At 37.3% G+C, this 16,094-nt stretch overlaps 1 long non-coding RNA gene across 1 annotated transcript; it reads right to left on the bottom strand.

Moving 5' to 3' along the window:
• Positions 1-1,534: 1,534 nt before the first annotated feature.
• On the bottom strand, positions 1,535-14,754 carry LOC309643633. Its single transcript, XR_014253916.1, has 2 exons — positions 4,622-14,754; positions 1,535-4,314 (listed from the first exon to the last, which is right to left on the bottom strand). It is a non-coding gene; the product is annotated as an uncharacterized lncRNA (long non-coding RNA).
• Between the last annotated feature and the right edge of the window lie 1,340 nt (positions 14,755-16,094).

Here is a 16,094-nt window from a genome sequence, read left to right as displayed (position 1 = left end):
CCCAGAAAGCAAAGAGAGAGAGAAAGGGACCTAAAATGCATTTGATGAAATAATGGCTGAAAATATCCCCTTATCTGAGAAGGAAATGGATATCCAGGTCCAGGAATCACAGAGAGGAGTCCCAACAAGATGAATCCAAGGAGACCCACACCAAGACCTATCATAATTAAAACAGCAAAACTTAAAGAGAAAATTTTAAAGGCAGCAAGAGCAAAACAGAGTCACATAGTAGGGAGCTCCCATAAGGCTATCAGCTGATTTTTTTTAGCATAAATTTTGTAGGACAGAAGGGAGTGGCATGTTATATTTAAAGTTCTGAAAGGGGGGGGGGAACCCAATGATACTCTACCCAGCAAGATTATCATTCAGAATTTAAGGAGAGATAAGCAAAAAATAAGTTCATCACAACTAAACTGACCTCATAGAAAATGTTAAAGGGTCCTCTTTAAGCAGAAAAGAAAAGGCCAGTAACAAAAATAAAGAAAATATATGAGGTAAAAATCTTTCTGCTAAAGACAAATATATAGAATAGGCAGTGTATCAAACACTTTATAAAGCTAGTGCAAAGGTTAAAAGATAAAAATTGTAAAATCAACTATAAATATAATAAACAGTTATGAAATATATATAAAGATATAAAAATATAATATCAAAAATATAAAATATGGGAGGGAGTAAAAAATGTAGAGCTTTTAGAATGTTTGAACTTAAACAATTATCAGTTAAAAAAATAGATAAGATATTGATAGATATTAACCTCATGGTAACCACAAACCCAAAACCTATAATATATGCACAAAAACAAAGGTAAAGGAACCGAAACATAACATTAAAGAAAATCATCAAACCACAAGAGACTAAAAGAAGAACTGAGAATAAGTACAAAACAAAACAGAAAACATGTAACAAAATAGCAACAAGTACATACCTATCAATAATCACTTTAAAAGTAAATGGACTAAATGCTCCAATCAAAAGATAGGGTGGCTGAATGGTTAAAAAAAAAGACCCATACAAATTCTGTCTACAAGAGCCTCACTTCAGAGCTAAAGATACACACAGATTAAAGGTGAGCGATAGAAAAAGATTTCCATGCAAATGGAAGTAAAAAGAAAGTTGGGGTAGCAATACTCATATCAGAGTAGACTTTAAAACTGAGTCTATAACAAAAGACAAGGGCATTATATATCATTTATCATTATATATAATGATAAAAGAGTCAATCCAAGAAGAGAATATAACATTCTCAAACATATAACCTAATACAGAAGTACCTAAATATATAAAGCAAATATTAACAGACATAAAGGGAGAAATTGACTGTAATACTCCATTTACATCAATGGATAGATCATCCAGATATAAAATCAATAAGGAAACAGTGGCCTTAAATGACACATTAGACCAGATGGACTTAATAGATATCTATAGAACATCCATCCAAAAACAACAGAATACACATTCTTTTCAAGCACACATGGAACGTTCTCCAAGATAGATCACCATGCTAGGCCACAAAACAAGTCTTGGTAAATTTAAGAAGACTGAAATCATATCAAGCAACTTTACTGACCACAACAGTAAGAAACTAGAAATCAACTCTAGGAAGAAAACTGGAAAAAACACAAACACACAGAGACTAAACACCATGCTACTACAAAAGTAATGGGTCAATGAAGAAATCAAAGAGGATACCAAAAAAATACATTGAGATGAATGAAAACAGAAATACAACTTTCCAAAATCTGTGGGACACAGCAAAAGTAGTTCTAAGAAGGAAGTTTATAGCAATACAGGTCTACCTAATGAAGCAAGAGAAGTCTCATATGAAAAGCCTAACTTTCCACCTAAAGGAATTAGAAAAAGAAGAACAGAGGCAAAAATTAGCAGAAGGAAGGAAATAATAAAGATCAGAGCAGAAATAAATAAAATAGAGACCAAAAAACAATAGAAAAGATAAATGAAACTAAGAGCTGGTTTGTTGAAAAGATAAACAAAATTGATAAATCTTTAGCCAGACTCATCAAGAAAAAAAAGAGGGGGCCCAAATAAGTACAATTAAAATGAAAGAGGAAAAGTTACAATCAATATGACATAAATACAAACAATGATAAGAGAATACTATGAACAGATATACGTCAACAAATTGGAAAACCTAGATGAAATGGATAAATAACTAGAAATATATTATCATCCAAGACCAAATTAGGAAGAAGTAGAAAATCTGAACAGACTGATCACTAGTAATGAAACTGAATCACTAATCAAAAAACTGCCAACAAGCAATAGTTCAGGACCAGACTTCACAGAGGAATTCTACCAAACACTTAAAGAAGAGTCAATACCTATCCTTCTCAAACTATGTCAAAAGTATGAAGAGGAGGGAACACTTTCAAACTCATTCTACAAGGCCAGCATTACCCTGATACTAAAACCAGACAAAGACACCACAAAAAATGAAAATTACAGGCAAATATCCCTGACGAACATAGATGCAAAAATCCTCAACAAAATATTAGCAAACTGAATTCAACAATACATTAAAAAGATCATACATTATGATCAAGTGGAATTCATCTCAGGGATGCAAGGATGGGTCAATATCTACAAATCAATCAACATGCTACACTACATTAACAAAGGATAAAAATTACATGATCATCTCAATAGACGTAGAAAAAGCATCTGACAAAATTCAATATCATCTCGATACAAGTTCTCAACAAAGTTAGTAGAGATGGAAAATATCTCCACATAATAAAGGCCATTTATGACACACCCTAGCTAATATTTATTGGAAGTTGTAGCCACAACAATCAGACAACAAAAAAGGAATAAAAGGCATCCAAACAGGAAGGCTAGAAGTAAAACTGCCACTATTAGAAGATGATATGATACTATATATAGAGTCTACCTAAAGACTTCATAAAAAAACTGTTAGAATAAATGATTTCAGTAAATTTGTAGGATAAAAAATTAATATACAGAAATGTGTTGCATTTTTATACACTAAAAATGAACTATCAGGGGGCTTCCCTGGTGGTGCAGTGGTTGAGAGTCTGCCTGCCAATGCAGGGGACGTGGGTTCGAGCCCTGGTCTGGGAGGATCCCGCGTGCCGTGGAGCAACTCAGCCCGTGAGCCACAATTGCTGAGCCTGCGCGTCTGGAGCCTGTGCTCCGTAAAGAGAGGCCACGATAGTGAGAGGCCCTCACACCGCGATGAAGAGTGGCCCCCACTTGCCGCGACTGGAGAAAGCCCTCGCACAGAAACGAAGACCCAACACAGCCATACATACACATGTACATAAATAAAAAGAATGTAAGCAGACAAGAATCTCATGAAAATATTTTTTTAAAAAATGAACTATCAAAAAGCAAAATCAAGAAAACAGTCCCATTTAAAATCAAATCAAAAAGAATAAAACACTTAGAAATAAACTTAACCAAGGAGGGGAAAGACCTATATGCTGAAAAATAAGACATTGATGAAAGAAATTGAAGATGGCACAAATAAATGGAAAGATATACCATGCTCATGGATCACATGAATTAATAGTGCTACAATGTCCATACTACCCAAAGCAGTCTACAAATTCCATGCACTCCCTATGAAATTACCCACAGCATTTTTGACAAAACTAGAATAAATAATCCTTTATTTATTTAAAACTTGTGTGTGACCACAACAGACCCCAAATAGCTAAAGCAATCTTGAGAAGACAAAGTTGGAGGTATCACATGTCCTGATTTCAAGCTATACTACAAAACTACGGTAATCAAAACAGTATGGTACTGGCACCAAAAAAGACACATAGATCAATAGAACAGAATAGAGAGCCCAGGAATAAAACCATACAATTAATCTACAACAAAGGAGGCAAGAACATACAACAGGGAAAAGACAGTCTCTTCAATAAGCAGTGTTGGGAAAACTGGGCAGCCATATATAAAAGAAACTAGAGCATTTTCTCACACCACATCCAAGAAAAAACTCAAATGGATTAGACTTAAACATAAGATCTGAAACCATAAAAATTCTAGAGGAAAACACAAGCAATACACTCTTTGAAATCAGTTTTAGCAATATTTTTTGGAACTCTCTCCTCAGGTAAGGGCAACAAAAGCAAAAATAAACAAATGGGACCTAATAAAACTAAAAAGCTGTTTCACAGTGAAGGAAATCAACAAAACAAAAAGGCAACCCACTGAGTAGTAAGCAAATGATGTGTATGATAAGGGTTTAATATTCAAGATACATAAGGAATTCATACAACTTAATATAAAAAAAAGCTGATTAAAAAATGGGCAGAGGGGCTTCCCTGGTGGTGCAGTGGTTGAGAATCTGCCTGCCAATGCAGGGGACACGGGTTCGGGCCCTGGTCTGGGAAGATCCCACATGCCGCAGAGCAGCTAGGCCCGTGAGCCGCAATTGCTAAGCCTGCACGTCTGGAGCCTGTGCTCCGCAACAGGAGAGGCCGCGATAATGAGAGGCCCGCGCATTGTGATGAAGAGTGGCCCCCACTTGCCACAACTAGAGAAAGCCCTCACACAGAAACGAAGACCCAACACAGCCATAAATAAAAAAAAAAAAAAATTAAAAAAAAAAGAAAGGGCAGAGGACCTGAATAGTCATTTTTCCAAAAAGACATGTAGATGGCCAACAGGCACCTGAAAAGATGCTCAACATCACTAATCATCAAGGAAATGCAAATCAAAACCACAGTGAGATATCACCAACACACTTGTCAGAATGACAGTAGTCAAAAAGACAGAAATAACTGTTGGAGGGAATGTGGAGAAAAGAGTACCATAGTACACTGTCAATGGGAATGTAAATTGGTGCAGCTGCTATGGAAAACAGTATGGAGGTTCCTCAAAAAGTTTAAAATAGAGCTACCATGTGATCTAGCAGTTCTACTCCTGGGTATATATCTGAAGAAAATGAAAACACTAATTTGTAAAGATATATTTACCCCAGTGTTAATTGCAGCATTATTTATTATACAGTAGCCAAGATACAGAAGCAACCTAAGTGCCCATCAGCAAATGGATCGATAAGGAAGATGTGAGATATACACACACACTGGAATATTATGCAGCTATATAAAAGAATGAAATCTTGCCATTTGCAACAAGTATAGACCTGGAGGTTTTTATGCTTAGTGAGAAAATCAGACAGAAAGACAAACACTGTATGTTTTCACTTATATATGGAATCTAAAAAACAAAACAAATGAACAAATATAACAAAATAGAAGCAAACTTACAGAGAACAAACTAGGGCTTACCAGAAGGGAGAGGGGTAAGAAGAGAGGCAAAATATCAATAGATGAAGGGGATTAAGAGGTACAAACTGCCAGCTATAAAATAAATAAGTCACAGTGATGTGCTGTACAGCACAGGGAATGTAGTCAATATTTTATAATAACTTTGTATGGTTTATAATCTACAAAAATATTGAATCACTACATTGTATACCTGAAACTAATATAATATTGTAAGTAATATAATGTTGTTAAGTCCACTATACCTCAATTTATAAAAAGAAAAACTATGTGTTAAACCATTATATAAACAGTCTCTAATATGTTCAGTCACAGAGCATCTATTGAAGACTAAAGCTTGAAAGGATTTGAATTCAAATTTAAAACAACATATTTAAGCCATATCAGGATGAGTGTTTAGCCTCCGATGATGATTTCACTGAAGGACAGAACACTCCTTTGGAATGGTAAGCAGAGGATGTTCAAAGGGAAAAACAGGACCCTTCGCCCAGCAGAGGGGAAGAGGCATACATTTGGGAAGAGATGATGACTGAACAGTGAGGCAGAGGAAGGACAAGGTACCAAAAAGAAAACGGCATGTGTAAAGGCACAGAGATGTCAATACTAGTGGAACATAAGATGTGAGAAAGAAAATGAAATGGAATAGGTAGACAGAGACCAAAACATTTCGGTCTTTGAAGGCCATGCAAAGAGTTGAAACATTCTGAGCAGAGAATTAACATGGGCAGATTTATAGTTAAAAAGAATGTTGGGCAATTGCGATTGAGTGGAACGGGGGCTAGACACCAGACAGAGACGTGTTAGCCTGACGCCAGAGCCTAGAGAAGAAATCTTAAGGCTTGAGCTAAGGTTAATTAGTACTGATTGAGAGAAGGGACCAAAGTGAGAATAATCCAGGGAATTTTAGAATCTCAGCCCGTCCTGAGACAGTTGGGATGCTGTGTTCCCTGGATAAGTGGCAACTTCTGTGAGCAGCTTGATACCTGTGGTGAGGTACATTGAGGTGACCTCAGAGGTCCCCTTTTCTCTAAGACCGTAATTGAATTGCTCTAAAGTGCCAAACCTCCTCTGAAGAGGAATAATTTAGAGGCTGTCTTAGCCTTTACACCTGTCCTCAGCCTTTCTGGAAGATGATTTTATTTTCCAACTGAAGTCAGTAAGAGTTGTTACGGTTTTTACATCAAGCCCAGGATGGAAACTCCAGGTAATGTTCTCACTGGATTGCACACAATTCATGGTGTTTTTGTCTGTCTGTTCAGGGAGAAAAACATTATTGGACTTCTGTGTTATAGAGACGGGTGGGGAAGGCACACACAGATCAACCTAAGTACATTTTCACATTTCCTTGCTAATGGCTCGACAGTGCTTCACAGATGGATAAAGATTTTACTGAAAAGGACAAAGTTTATCGTTCAGCCTAATAACGGTGCAGACCTACCATTTTAGAATTTCTGTGAACATGCATCGATTTCATCACTATCTCGTTGCACAAGAAGTATTTGCTGAATGACTTCTTCAAGGAACAAACATGTTTTGGACCCTTCTATGAATCAAACTCTGGGGAGGTATTGGCTAGTTACATGGCTACACCATACATGTGACTCAACCTCTGATCTCCAGTTCATCCTCTATAAAACAGGATAATATGAACTAATGTAGCAAACACAACGTCAGGAAGAAATGATTCACCAGAGATACACCTAAAGTTACAACACTGGGCAGGTAAAGTTTGGAAGAAAATGTTTGATTTAAATAGTATTGTACAAAGAGGGTCAAGGCATCCATTTTCTGCCCAAACAGTAGTTCATTTCTGTGTAAAAGAAGATAAATCCCCCTTTAGGCACAGAACACATAAGCAACAGGTTGGAGCATAGAACATTGAAAGAAGAAACAGGGAGCTGTGGGTTTTGCAAAGGTGTGACTTTATTCCTAAAGTAATAAATAACTAGAGACAAGCATTCACAATTCGTTTTGGAAAGAATAGAAATAATAATGAGATTAGCAACTTGCATTTGTTGAGTGCTTTCTATATGCCAAGCACCATGTTAAATGCTCCTCCTAGAATGATTTCAATTTTAATCTTCACAATACTTATTACTTGTTCCTTATTTTACCATAAGAAAAATAAAGCTTAGAGAGGTAGTGTGCTTGTCCAATGTTGCACAGCTAGTATATTAACATGAGTCAAGTTGGCACTCAGCTATCCAGCTCTACCTAGAGTCCAATGCTCCCCCGGATCCTATAATGCAGAACCTCAGCCATCTCCTTGACTAAGCTAAAAAGACAAAACATTTTCTTCAAATGATCCATACACGTGAAAGTAAGTATACACAGGCCAATGTGAAGTAGGGGCAAATATGGAACATACGCAAGAGAGTTGGTAGAATGGGACAATGCCCAAAATGAAGTGAAAAAGTATCTTCTTAGAGTTTCCCTCCACTTCTTAGTGAGGAACTACTTGAAAAATAACAGAATATTACTTCATAATAGACTGTGTATCTGTGTAGTATGTGAATACGCAGCAAGAAAAAAATTTTTTAAGTAGATACATGAAACCAGTTCTGATGGTAGAAGCTTCTCCCTTTGAATATTTTGGGGGTTAGCATATGGATAGTAAGGAGTGAAAATGGTCAATTTCTTATCTTTACAATGATGAGGACTTTGAGTGGAAGAGGAAATGATGAAACTTAAGTACTTACAGGTTTGCCAGGCTACTAAAAGATGAGTAAAGAGGTAAATGGCCTTTATCTTTGGAGAGCATGTTGATAAACCACTTAGAGAAGATAGAAAACTAAATTCTACACGTAAAAAAAACAGTGAGGGGGACTGAGCTACAAGGAGGCTTTTGAAGAGGAGTGGCGAGCCTGAGCATGGCTGGGTCCTGGTGCCTTGAGAAAGGTAGCAAGAGGAAGGATTTCCAAGTGGTGAGATGTCAGAAAGACACGCATCTCACGTATGATATATTAAAGATAAAATATATGATATAAAGTGAAAGACAACTTTGATTTTTATTGTTTCTACACTGTGATCTCTAGCTACTCTATTCTTCCTGTAATAAAATTAATATATTTAATTTTATGGTATGCATAATATTTAATTTTGTTTTCACTGTTACAAATTAAAACTCAATCACTGCCCCCCAAATTTTTAACGAAGTCTATGTTTTACATACAACCATTTCTAAGAGAACTCATAGAGCACAAATTGCATGCCACTCCTGGATGGGTAAGGAGAAAGCAAACACGGGACATAAGAGTTTAGTGCAAGCAGAAAATTGGATCAATTTTATCCAAATCTCAAAGGACAGATGACCATAGCTAAGATCTGTCCTCTATATTACGTTCACTAAAATAACTGAATTACATGTTATAATTGTCATAAGCACCCAGCAATCCCTTTGTCATATTCTTAAAATCCTAATTAGAAGGAAACTTCCAGAAATTATTTTACACAGGTATCTAAGGTAACTTAGAGCAGTGAATAAGACAAAGACCTTTCAAGTCAGACAGCCCAGGACTGCGAACTAAGCAATTCCATGGACTAGCCCTGTAACTGAGGCAAGTCACGGAACATCTTGAAACTTTGATTTCCTCATTGGTAAAATTAGGTTACCAGTACTTCTCTCCAGGGTTATTTTAGGAGTTAGATAACATAAGAATGTAAATTACTTACTTCAGAACCATATGTATTGAAGGTACTCACCCTAGAGAAGGGCATGGGCCAAAGTCTGGTACAGAAATTTAGGAAAACCAAATTAACCCTCAGAACAAATTATACCCCAGGCCAGCTGGTGTGCCCAAGTAACACTAACATCCAAAAGTGTTCAAAGGACATGTGTGTGAAAGTGTTCTGTCAGCTCTACAATACTTTTAATTTTTTTTTTATTGGAGTATAGTTTCTTTACAATGTCGTGTTATACAATACTGTAATTTTTAACGTTGCTCTTTTCCCAACAATACAGAGCTATACAGTAAACTCCTTGAGACTAGACCCATATCTGCACTGTTCACCATTCAATAGACAGCCAGAATTTTTAACTATCCAGGAAGGATTTGTTTTCTAATTGAATAAAACTAAAAACCAAATATCTTAACAATGGTGGCTGAATTTAAAGTATCCTCCTGGCACTCTAAAACACCTGAATGGAAAAAAAAATCATAAAGCATTTAGAGCACCATCAGCCTTACAGAAAAGAAGAAATATGGGAATGGGTTTTCTGGAAGAATTGTCCTTCATTGCCGAGGATGATGAATGAAAAGGCTTCAGGCAGATCAGATAAGCTGAACCAAAGGAAGCAGTGCCAATATGTGAGGGCTCATTAAGGAGCCCATGGTCCCCTCAGCACAGCATCACATGTCACAAGGGATGTCACGGGTCATGAAATATAGGCACTTGCAATTCCCCACTGGGATCGTATTTATCTTGAATTATTTACCACCCGATTTCCTAACGGTGGGAACAGGCTAATAAGGTGGTTTTTGTATAGGGCTTGGGGGTCCTCAAATTGTAATTAATCCACCTCTAGGAGATCAAATGGGTCTGACAGAGCCACCATCCATAAATTACTACAATTAGTGTCTTTATGGCATCATGCAAGTTTCATGGCATGAGAAACCACATTTCCAGAAAGAACAGTCAGTGGAAAACACTTTGGAATAGATTGCTTCTGATTCCTGTAAGGTGGCATTTCTTTCAGCTACATTAGGTCCAATCATTAGGGTGAATACTATCCATTGGGGAGATGGATGACAGAATTTTAAAGTAGGCAAAAGTGAGATGGCTTTTCATCAAAGATTGCATTCTAGTCCCAGAAACCATACATAGGGAAAATGGCTGTGGCAGAAATAATTACAATTTGAACGTGTAGACTGAATACTTCGTGACCTTTCAAAGATTCTCCCTGTCACCTTTGGGATGGAGTCCAAACTCCTCAGCAAGCTGGTTCCTGCTTCCTTCTCCAGTCTTATCTTCCCCCCTTAAATATTGCTCTCTGGATCTACTGAACTATTTGCTGTTCCCAAAACACACCATGTTTTATGTTTGGGGGCCATTTTTCTTTCTGTCTCCTGTGCCCGGAAGTCTTTCTCTTTCTGCCTGGCACAACTGAGTCCTTAATGATTCAGTTAAAAGGCTGCTTTCTCAGATCCCCTCAGGCATGGTTGCTAACTCCCTCCTTCCTGCCTTCAGCATCTCGTAATTCACCTTTCTTATAATGCCCGGTACCCTGCACCGCCACTGTGAGGTTAAGATCAGGACTATGTCTCATTCTTCCCTTTTTTTACCAAAGTCTGCCAGAGGTTCAGGCTCATGGCAATGTGCTTTTTGACTACAGGGGATGCCGCAAATCCCAGCAACTCTCAAGATAATATATATCAAATATAACAGATATGAATTCCAAATTGGATGCAAAAATATAGTGTTAATTTTGCCGTAAGACGGATTAACAAAAGATGTCACAGAAATGCTAATCCTGTAGCATTTGAACTGGCCATAGGGTTTGAACTGGCCATTATAATTGAGAAATGTGCAAATTTATGTATTGAACTAGTTGTACATTTGTGGGTAACTTGTTCCTTTTACCTGGAATTTTCTCACCTCTACATATCCAAATTTCATTCTTAATTTAAGCTCACCCAGCAGCTCCTCTTTGAGATTGTTGATGGTAGTTTCTGGAACACCTTATCTCACCTTTCTCTGAGTTCCTGTACTTTAATAGCTTTTCTCTTGTAGCACTTATAACTACCTCCTTTCATAATGTAATTGTTATTGTAATTTATTATGTAACTTATGTAAATTATTAAAAGTGATATTTCTCACTAAATTAGAACTTACTAAGGGCAGTATTCTGTGTGCTCTGTTCTGGATATCTATTACCGTGTAACAACCCCCAAAATTGCTTAAAACAACAAAAATCATTTATCTCTATGATTGCTGGGGGTCAGGAATTTGGGAATTGCTTAGTTGGGCAGTGTTGGCTTGGCATTTCTCATGCAGTCATAGGCAGACAGTGGCTGGAGCTAGAATAGTGGAGGGCTAAAACAGCTGAGGGCTAACTGGGCATCTCTTCTCTTCATGTACTCTCAGTTCTCTGTGTGTTTTCTCCACATGAATTAGTTTGGGCTTCCTCACAAGATGGCAGCCTCAGACTTCTTAAATGGCAAGTCAACAAGTAGCAAGGCAAGGCAAGTGTCCTGAGACAACCAGAAGCTGTATTGCTTTTATGACCTTAGTCTCAGAAGTCAGGGCTGCTGAATTCTATTAGTTAATTCAGTCACAAAAGCCTAATTCAAGGGAGGAAGGTACACATTCTACCTCTTGAGGGGGAGAGGGAAAGTTCTGGAAGAGCATGTGGGATGGGAAATATTTCTGTGGCTATGTTTAGAATGTGCAATTTGTATTCTGCATATTTTTTATCCTTATTCCCTACCATTGGTTCTATTTGCCTGGACTTGAGCTCAGTAAATACAAATGGATGAATTAATGGTTGCTGAGTTCCATTAACATTGACTGGTACTAATATTTGTACCAGAAGTACTACTACTTCTCTTATCTAATCTCAACTATCAGTTGCTTGTCCAGAAGAGGGGGAAAAGTAAAAGATGCATGTTTTATTAACCCTAATGATCAGGAAGAGTCGAATATATATTACTCCTCTCAAAAGCAAATTCAGGTCAGACAAATGTCAATTTCAATTATTTTAGTAGTTTTTTGAGTAGCTATTCAGAAAAAGTATATGGTTATTTTTCCTCTTTCCTAAAAGTATAAATTTTTATTTACAGTTCTCATATCTACCCAGTTGATAGAAGGTTCTAACTATTTCAGTGTTTTATTGTTATGTAAGATGGGAACTTCTATAGCCCAAGTATTAATATATGTATGTATGGGTGTGCATTATGTGTGAGTATGTGTGTGTGTGTGTGTGTATTAGTTGTCAAGGCAAACATTTTGCTCTTTGGCAAGAGTGGAGTTCATTGAGTTCAAGAATGTTCTGCACAGCTATTCTACGTTTTGAAACACATATTTGTGTGGTGTGGTATTTGTAAGTTGTGTGTACAAATCTAATATAATATATATTTAAGAAATAATATATATCTAAGAAATATATACACAGCATACATATTTGAGCAGAAAACTTAAAGTAACAAACTCTCATATTGTTTGTTTAAAATTTCTCTGCCCAAGACTATTTATTTGAATAACTTATTACATTTTACTAGAAATTACACAAAAATGTTGTCTTCTTTCATCAATTGTCAGTTTCTTGAATGCAGGAATTGTGTCTGACACTTCACTATGACCTGAGCAGAGTCTCCATGCCTGCTGAGTGACTAACGGACACTACATGAGTGAAGGAGAGCCCAGCAAAGCTGCACTTGGCACCCAGTAAAAGGACAAAGATCGCAAAATCCAGCCACGGGTTCCTGATGAGTTATAATGGCACAAAGCTTTGTTTAACAGTTAGCTTTGGGATGAAAAGGTAAACACGAACACAATATTATAGTGTATGAATGTGTATTGTAGATTCTTTTTCTGCCATGGACACCTTGGAAAAGTTATATAAAATTTAGGGGAAAAACATTCAGAACCACACAGCCTGTTCCAGGAGATTCTAGTTCTTTCTACAAGCAGGTAAAGGAGAAGCACCCTGCAGGATGGTGCAGCTTGATACCACCTTAAGGCTCCAGCTTCAGGCTCTTAAAGTCATCTAGCATTTTCCTACCTCACAAGGTAATTTAAAAAGATGAAAACATATAATATCTATAAGAGTATTTTAAATGTCAATGAGGACAAGCCAAATGTAAAAGACTGTCACAAAAGATTCTAATTTATAGTTGTCCTATAGCAGTACCACCAGCTCACATTCAAGACCCTTCAAAATCAGACCCAAATCTACCCAACTATTTTTGTTTCCACTCTTCCCCAGCTTAGACTTTAACTCCAATTAAGCAAAATGAGTCATTAACGCCTACATGGACCAAGTCCATATCCAGGTTCTGCCCCTGTACCCCCCCCCACTTCACTTTCTACTCCCTGATATTTTCTTCCCTGTACTGATAGAAATTTTATCAATTTGTTAAGTCCCAGCTTCAAGTTCATTTTCTCCCACATATGCTGTTCTTTCATGGATCGTATGGTATAGTATAAATAAATGTTGTGGTATGAATAACTAGGTTACCAGAATATCTGGGGTTTCATTCCATTTGGGCAATTTACTAGTTTAGAGTCCTTGGTCAGAACACTTGGCCTCCCTCATATAAAATGGGGCTAAAGACTATCTCTTACTGAGTTCTCATCACCAGACCACTCAGTGAGTCAGTCAACCTTAGGAACTATACGAGGAGCTGCAGGACATAAAAATGAATGTGACAAAGCTACCGTCCTCAGAAAGATCAGTCTCCTAGGAGAGACAGACAATTAAACTAACAGTAATACCATTGAGTCCTGGGTACACCATGCTCTGGGAGTACAAAATAGCCTGCAGTTATTTTCAGCAATAATATTTATCTTAATAATAAGACAGATCCACACACCTGCTAGTAAGGAATGTTCGGATAGACATGGAAAGTCTGAGTTCATTTGCCATAGATTGAATACCTGCAGTAGGAGAAATGCAAACATGCAGAAAAAACTCTTTCCCCTCAGTGTAGCAAGTCAGCATGGCCCCACTGGCCCTGCATCATTCCTCAAAGGTGGTGAGCTGTGGATTCTGAAGGAAGAGGTGGAAGGTGCTCAAGATCACATGTCTTCTGGATGATGGAGACAGAAATCAGGTCCACTTCCCATTTGGAGAAAATGGAGAGACAGCAGAAGCAAGAAGAACTACAATCCTGCAGCCTGTGGAACAAAAACCACATTCACAGAAAGACAGACAAGATGAAAAGGCAGAGGGCTATGTACCAGGTGAAGGAACAAGATAAAACCCCAGAAAAACAACTAAATGAAGTGGAGATAAGCAACCTTCCAGAAAAAGAATTCAGAATAATGATAGTGAAGATGATCCAGGACCTCGGAAAAAGAATGGAGGCAAAGATCGAGAAGATGCAAGAAATGTTTAACAAAGACCTAGAAGAATTAAAGAACAAACAGAGATGAACAATAAAATAACTGCCATGAAAACTACACTAGAAGGAATCAATAGCAGAATAACTGAGGCAGAAGAACAGATAAGTGACCTGAAAGACAGAACGGTGGGATTCACTGCTGCGGAAAAGAATAAAGAAAAAAGAATGAAAAGAAATGAAGACAGCCTAAGAGACCTCTGGGACAACATTAAATGTAACAACATTCGCATTATAGGGGTCCCAGAAAGAGAAGAGAGAGAGAAAGGACCCAAGAAAATATTTGAAGAGATTATAGTCGAAAACTTCCCTAACATGGGAAAGGAAATAGCCACCCAAGTCCAGGAAGCACAGAGAGTCCCATACAGGATAAACCCAAGGAGAAACACACCAAGACACATAGTGATCAAACTGGCAAAAATTAAAGACAAAGATTATTGAAAGCAGCAAGGGAAAAACGACAAATAACATACAAGGGAGCTCCCATAACGTTAACAGCTGATTTCTCAGCAGAAACTCTACAAGCCAGAAGGGAGTGGCATGACATATGTAAAGTGATGAAAGGGAAGAACCTAAACCAAGATTGCTCTACCCAGCAAGGATCTCATTCAGATTCGATGGAGAAATCAAAAGCTTTACAGACAAGCAAAAGCTAAGGGAATTCAGCACCACCAAACCAGCTCTACAACAAATGCTAAAGAAACTTCTCTAAGTGGGAAACACAAGAGAAGAAAAGGACCTACAAAAACAAACCCAAAACAATTAAGAAAATGGTCATAGGAACATACATATCGATAATTACATTAAACGTGAATGGATTAAACACTCCAACCACGAGACACAGACTGGCTGAATGGTTACAAAAACAAGACCCATATATATGATGTCTGCAAGAGACCCACTTCAGACCTAGGGACACGTACAGACTGAAAGTGAGGGGATGGAAAAAGATAGTCCATGCAAATGGAAATCAAAAGAAGGCTGGAGTAGCAATACTCTTATCAGATAAAATAGACTTTAAAATAAACAATGTTACAAGAGACAAGGAAGGACACTACATAATGATCATGGGATCAATCCAAGAAGAAGAGTTAACAATTATAAACATATATGCTCCCAACATAGGAGCACCTCAATACATAAGGCAATGGCTAACAGCTATAAAATAGGAAATCGACAGTAACACAATAATAGTGGGGGACTTTAACACCTCACTTACACCAATGGAGAGATCATCCAAACAGAAAATTACTAAGGAGACACAAGCTTTAAATGACACAATAGACCAGATAGATTTAATTGATATTTATAGGACATTCCATCCAAAAACAGCAGATTACACTTTCTTCTCAAGTGCACACGGAACATTCTCCAGGATAGACCACATCTTGGGTCACATATCAAGCCTCAGTAAACTTAAGAATATTGAAATCATATCAAGCCTCTTTTCTGACCACAACGCTATGAGATTAGAAATCAATTACAGGGAAAAAAACGTAAAACACACACACACATGGAGGCTAAACAATACACTACTAAATAACCAAGAGATCACTGAAGAAATCAAAGAGGAAACCAAAAAATACCTAGAGACAAATGACAATGAAAGCACAATGATCCAAAACCTGTGGGATGCAACAAAAGCAGTTCTAAGAGGGAAGTTTACAGCAATACAAGCCTACCTCAAGAAACAAGAAAAATCTCAAATGAGCAATCTAACCTTACACCTAAAGGAACTAGAGAAAGAAGA

This window comes from Balaenoptera physalus, assembly GCF_965194825.1.
Source record: "Balaenoptera physalus genome assembly, chromosome: 15".
NCBI lineage: Eukaryota > Metazoa > Chordata > Mammalia > Artiodactyla > Balaenopteridae > Balaenoptera > Balaenoptera physalus.
The sequence above is the reverse complement of the archived record's forward strand: the minus strand, read 5'-3'. Positions and strand labels throughout refer to the sequence as shown.